Source organism: Leopardus geoffroyi, chromosome A2 (genome assembly GCF_018350155.1).
Source record: "Leopardus geoffroyi isolate Oge1 chromosome A2, O.geoffroyi_Oge1_pat1.0, whole genome shotgun sequence".
NCBI classification, from domain to species: Eukaryota; Metazoa; Chordata; class Mammalia; order Carnivora; family Felidae; genus Leopardus; species Leopardus geoffroyi.
The window spans coordinates 158209502-158216361 of NC_059331.1; positions in this window are offsets into that span (position 1 = coordinate 158209502).

Sequence of the window (6860 nt, forward strand, 5' to 3'; positions counted from 1 at the left end):
GCTTAGCTTCGTTTGTCCTGTCTGTCCCTGTAATACTTCGGAGGTGTCAGACCCATGTTTTGGGGTGTATGTATGTGTGACTCCTGTACTGCAAGCCGCCTTATAAGAAAGCTTATAGAATCTTCTATCAGGGGAAGAGAGCGGCTGCTGCAGCCTCTGGTGATCGGAGGAGGGTCTTCGGAAAGCGAGTAGGTTTCTGCAGAGAGCAGGGCCCCACGGCCTGACTCCTCTTACAAGAAAGCCGCGGAGGAGGGAAGGCACACGCCCCCGGACACGGTCCCGGCCCCGGATGAAAGCGATAACTAGCCCCGGGGGTCGACCGGAGGTCAAGAACTCAGAGATGCGTGAGGTTAAGAGAGCGGACACCGGCGCCAGGTTGGAGTCAGGGCGACGGGGACCAACGCCCTCTCCCCTACGTCCCCTACGTCCCGCGTGGCTGGGGCAAGAACCGGAAAGCCAGGCCCCCCGGTGACAAGAAAGGGTCCTTCCGCCCCAGAAGGTCAAGGCCTGCCAGCGGGCCGGGAGTCAGCGCAGCGCTCGACGGGAGACACCCTGAGAAAAGCACACGCTCAGGGACGCGGCATCCGGAGGCCGCCCCCGGTCAAGCGTGGAGACTCAGGACTGGTCCCAGCCGCGGGCACGGTGTTCGCGGAGCCCTGTGGTGTCCCGCTGCCCCGACGTGAGGCCCTTCCCCCTCGAGCTCTGCCTGGAACAGCAGGGTCCCGCCACGGGGCCTCTCGACGTGGCGAAAGGGCGCGGTCGGCAGCAGCCTCCTACTCGCTGGTTGTCGCCAGCACACCTGCTCGTGGTTCTCCGTTAGCCTTCAGGGCTCTCTGGCTCCCCGGCCTCCCCGTGGGCCCTTTCCTGCTCGTACTGCCTGAGACAGTGATTCCCTTTAAAGCCTCAAGAAAACGGCAGGAACTCTAACACATCAGGGCAGTAATGTCTTCTGTGCTGTGCTGTCCCCTTGTTCTCTTGGGAATAATGTAGAGAACCAACAAGCTGATGGCCGCACGGACGTGGCCAGGGGCCCCTCCCTCATGTGTCAGGAGAGGAGCCTCTGGGTCCCTTCCTCTGGCACCTTCTGGAATCACCAAGGCGAATCGCAGATTCACGCCCATCTCAGATCCGGTGGAGAGGCTCAGCCAGGGACTGCCGGCTGTCCTGCCGAGGGACAAGTGGCCGCGTGGGCAGTGAGCTCACGGTACAGTACAAGGAAATGACCTAGCTTCGATGACCTGAACTGTTTATTCCTTCCCACTGGGGCTCTTCGAAGTTTAGCTTCTTGAAAGTTAACTATGTCATCTGACCCCTGACAAGACCCCACCTGACAGCTGGAGAATCAAGCAGAATGACAGCAGATCAGTTAGTGACCAGTTTACGGACACGGTCTCTAGAGGCAGCCTTCCTGAGTTCAAATCCACTTACCAGCTGTTGACCCCGGGCTAGTTATTGAACCCGTCTCTGTTCTATCACCTGCAAAATGGAGATCATAATTGTACCCACCTCACCGAGTAATCACGTAGACTGAGTTAATTTTTGTAAATGCATGGGGCATGCATAATACATAGCAGGAACTGTGTGATTGATAAATGACAGAATAAACACATCTACCATGGGCTTGGTATTGTGGTCGGGATTAGAATCCAAGGATAGAAAACTTTATCTCCTATTACCTTTCTCCTTTAATGCATAAAGTTTATTAGTGAGAAGAGATGAGATTAGAAGCTGAGAAAACAGTGGTCCCAAATCTGTTGTGAGACAGAATACTTTTGCAAGATGCAATTCACAACCCCTCCTGAAAAGTCATTAAGAGACCCTGATAAGCCTCTGAACAGTTTTCTAACTGACTTTCATGGTATTTCAAGAGCCTTTCTGGGAATGTGGGGTTACGACTCAGCTATCAGTTTGGGGACTTGCCTACATGTTTAATTCATTTTGTGATCTTTAACCAGACATTTTCATATTGTATCTGCTTTTTTTTTTTTTCCTACAGAATGTTTTTACCAGCAGGAGGCATCACTGAGTTTGGTTTACTCAGCAACCTCTTTTTTTTTTTTAATTTTTTTTTTCAACGTTTATTTATATTTGGGACAGAGAGAGACAGAGCATGAACGGGGGAGGGGCAGAGAGAGAGGGAGACACAGAATCGGAAACAGGCTCCAGGCTCTGAGCCATCAGCCCAGAGCCCGACGCGGGGCTGGAACTCAAGGACCGCGAGATCGTGACCTGGCTGAAGTCGGACGCCTAACCGACTGCGCCACCCAGGCGCCCCGTCAGCAACCTCTCTTTAAGCAGCTTGTTTGAAATAGAACCTCCAGGTGAGGTCGAAATCACTTTCCCTCTCTTTCCTCCTAGCTCCCGTCTCCCCTCTTCCCTCTCCTTCCTTTGGAACGGAGAAACCCAGAGAAAACTTGAGACAGCCTGTGGTTCTCACATCTTAGCTTGCACCAGAATCACCTGGAGGGTTTGTTAAAACCCTGATTGCCGGGAGCCACTCCTGGAGTTTCTGATTCTGTGAATGTCAGTGAGGTCTGAGAATCTGCATTGCTACTAAGTTACCCGGTGGAGCAGACGGTGGCCATCCAGGAATCACACATGAGATAAACAATCTCAATGGAAAATTTTTTCAGCCTGACCTTCAACCCAGGCACAACTTTTCTTTCCATCTCCAAACGCTAAAGCTCTCCCCACCCCTCCGGGAGAGGGAGTGGACTCAGACTGATAATCCCAACCCATGAAGTTGAGAGACAATCCCACTGGAGGGGAGGATGCTGAGTATATAATGTTAAAGGGATGTTGGGGAGGATAAAGAGGACTTTTCCTGGAGTATTTCAGTGGGAAATTTCCTGAGAGAATCAGGTCTCACCCTGAAAAGCCATTTCTGGATCTCCACCAACTGGTGCTTTTGTGCAGGTTGGATTGGATCCATTTAAACTGGAGAAAAGGATTGGTTGAGTGTTCTTCATGACTTTCAGGAAAAGGTCAAGGCACTTGACGTTTTTGAGCTGCAGCACTTTTCTCCAGGGTAAGGAGTGAGGAGACTAAGAGATCTATGCATGGCCCCAAATTCCCACTGGTGTTCCCCAACACCCAGCCCCCCTGCCCCACCTCCCCACAGCTCTGCTCCATAGACGCAGGGGGAGGGAAAGGAGTGCAGTCTGCCTGTGATAAGCATCCCTTCTCCCCATTGCTTAATTCCTGTAGGTGGAATATATCCAAAACTATCCTCCCAAAGTTTCTCGTGGTTACAGGTTATTTGGGAAACAAATTTAATTTTACAAATACACACACCTCGTTCTCCAACACAATACCTACAACATCTATTAACACCTTGGAGTTGTTTTTATCAGGGTTCCCAACCTCAGGGAGCTTTTACAAACCACAAGGCCAGGACCCAGCCTTGGACCCACATCATCAGGATCTGGAGGTTGTGGTCTCTCAGAACTGCTGAGGTCTCCAGGTGATTTGAGTGGGCCTCTACGGGTGGAAAACAGCCCTGTTTCAATCAAAGAGCCAGCTACATCTCTGTGAGGGCTGAGCTCCTTTGATTAGGGCAGTGAGTTTAGGGGCAGTTTAGGGTACTGGTTTAGGGGCCGGGAAGCTGCATGAGGGTGCTGCATGTAGAGGGAGAGACAAGACTGGGGAGTGTGAGAGCTTTCGAGAAAAGGAGCCACCATCACAGATCAGGAAACTTCCCTGAGAAACATCCAGTGTCCAAAGTCGCCAGTGGCCTCAATCATGATCTCTTGAGTAGAGTAACGACAGAAAACCTCAGCTGTCCCACGTTGGCTACATTTCCAGCCCAGCTCTGACTCTGCAGTGGGGTGAGGGAGAGAATGAAGGTAAGTGCTTGAAACTCACCTCCAATATCTTCCTTTTTTATGGGGCGGAACTTATGCTATTCAAGGGGCCACCCTAAGTATGGCTTTGTTGTAATTAGGAGACTGTCGTTGGGGGCTCAAAGTCATCAGCACTTGGAGGATGCCCTCCAGAGAAGACTGTGGGTATTTCACATAAGATGAGGATTTTGGTTTTTAACTTTACTAAGATAGTGGTTGTTTGAATTTCTCGTGGAGGGGAACAGAATGCATTGATGGTAATGTTGATCATTTGTGCCTTTTATATGGTGACTAGAACAGAAATTTGAAGTATTTGGTTAAAATCTCTGCTTATTTGTGGACTTAAGAAAATGAAACTCAATGACCCACATACTGAATAAATCTTATGGCTGTAGTAGTAAAAGAAGTGATTTCTTTTCTAAAGACTTTGTCCTATTTAGCTGCTTTTAAATTAGTGGACTCAAAGAGTGCCCTGAAAAATTTCTAGAAAATGGGCTCTTTAGCATGTAATGCTAAAGCATTTTTCTTAACCTGTAAAAGTTCTTCATTCAGAGAGTTGGCTTTGTATTTACAACTAATTAGATTGGGCAGACTTTTCCACTGGTCTCTGGTATTCAGAAATTGTGTGTCTTCCTCCAGTGCCTAAATACGAGTGTGTTTTTCTTTCCCACAAAGAACAGATGGATCATCAAGGCCAGAATTATTTTCAAAGTAACATCCCTGTGCTTAGTCATGACTTGCTTATAAGCCACTTGGTCCCTTTATCTTAATGAGGTGCTCTCAGAACCTTCTTTAAATTCCTGTTCTTTCTTCACTTCTGTTTTCAAAACCCTGTAAATGATATCCCAGGTTGTCTTCTATCAAATCCATTTTCTGATTCTAGACACTCAAAGCTCATCTTCTGGAAGCACAAGTTTCATTTCTCATGATTTCTTTCACCACAGTGGTCTTCTTGCTGTTTAAATGGCAAGATCATCGGCTGCTCATCCTCACCAGAGAACTTCGTTCATGTCATTTTCCACACTGGAGTAGCCCGTCTACCAGTGATATACTGCTGGCCATGGCATCCAGCAACCCCATGAGGACCGTTATGACCACCAGAACAGCCCCTCATTGACCCACTTGTTTCAGGAAGTTGCTGGCCATAGAAAATATCACCCCCTCTAACTGTGAACAGTGTTTCCACCTTTGAGGGGCCCTATACTGCTTGCTTACCTGTTATGGCCGACCAAGGACTGTGTAATGTCACAGAAGACAAATTAGACAACTCGACTTCCAAGAAGGACCACTCGTGGTGGTGGTGGTGCAGAATATCATGATAGTCAAGGGAAAGGAGTGTTTCAAAGAGGGAGCAATGGACTGTGTTAAATGCTGCTGGCAAGTCAAGTCAGATAAGGATAGAGAACCGGTCGTTGGGTTTAGCAAAGTCAAGATGATTGGTGAGAAAAACGGTCTCACATTTGACTAGATATGTTTAAAGGAATAGGAGCAAAGGCATTTGAGACAAATGGCGGGAGAACAGTTCTTGAGTAGGCGGGAGGGCTGGATTCCTGGCGTAAGTGGCGGACTGTCCTTCATGACGGACAACCCAGTGACTTCGCAGTAACAGCCGAGGAGTTGGGAATAAGTGCAGGTCCAGGAACTCCATCAATGTGTTAGTTAGGGTTGTGCGAGTTCCTGTTTGATTCTTCTGTGTCCTCAGTCACTGTCAGTCAGTAGCTGGGACTGTGGGTGGGAGGACTCATGGGAGGCTTAAAGAGAGAAAATATGGGGGAAAAATCACCTGGTGAGGAGAGGAGATTAGGGAAACAGGAAACAGGATGAGCTGTGGTAGCATCCAAGACAAACTGATGTGATTGCTCATGAATTTAAGGGGATCTGAGTCATTATGGCTATTGTTTCCCTTAGTTGTGTGGGTGCTAGTGAAGCCATTTATCATCTTAATTTACATCTAAATGCTTAGGGCACAATAGCCCCTCTAATGTAGGATGTATATTTGGGGGAGAAATGTTGTAGAAATAGGACAAAATGGGGTGCCTGGGTGGCTCAGTTGGTTAAGTGTCTGACTCTTGATTTCTGCTCAGGTCATGATCTCACGGTTCATGGGATGGAACCCTGCATTGGGCTCTGCACTGTCCACATGGAGCCTGCTTAGGATTCTCTCTCTCCCTCTTCGCCCTGCCCCCATTCATGTTCTCTCTTTCACTCTCTAAATAAATAAATAAACTTAAAAAAAAGAGAGAAGAAATGGGGCCAAGTTTGGGCAGTAGCTTGAAATCAAAAAAGACAGGAAAACACCGAAGGACTGGGATTCAATCTCCCTGAGTTTCTCCATAAAAATTAATATTTGCAATAGATATTCCTGGTAATTATCTCACATTAACACTTTTCAGCAGGCAAAGATTGTTCATTCCCTAAAGAAAATACAGTCCTTTGAGGCTGCCTTAATAAGCACCATGGGATTTACATTCATCATGAACTTTCCAAAAGTAGAACATGGAGACAGGAAATTTCAAGATCAAGTACACAATACATTCATATCCTTGGGGATTGTACTAGGTGACATAATAAAGTATGACTTACCTATTAAATTTTTATACCAAGATTCTCTTTAGCACAGATACCCATCCTTCTTCCTGAGTCCTTCTCTGCATAAGTGGATGCATGCAGGTATACACACACACACACACACACGGAGAATAAAGCTGGAGAGCCAAGAGGTGAGGGGCAGGTCTTTACTCTACCTGTAGGGAAGACCTAGAATGTTGGGAAGATGCTTTGTAATTTGTTCTCTGGATTCCATAGATACATCTCTGGGGAATAGGTTCGTTCTAAGTGATCAGAGTATAAAGCCCTCACATCTAGAAGCCTCCTGAGCACCCTGAATCCTGTCCAGTGATCAGGGAAGAAAGAGGATCTGGAACTCCTCATTTCCCCAAAACTGCTTCAAGGAGTGGGTGACACAGCTCCAACCTTTTCCCCTCTCTGTGCGTGTTCCTGTACATGAAAGCCCCACTT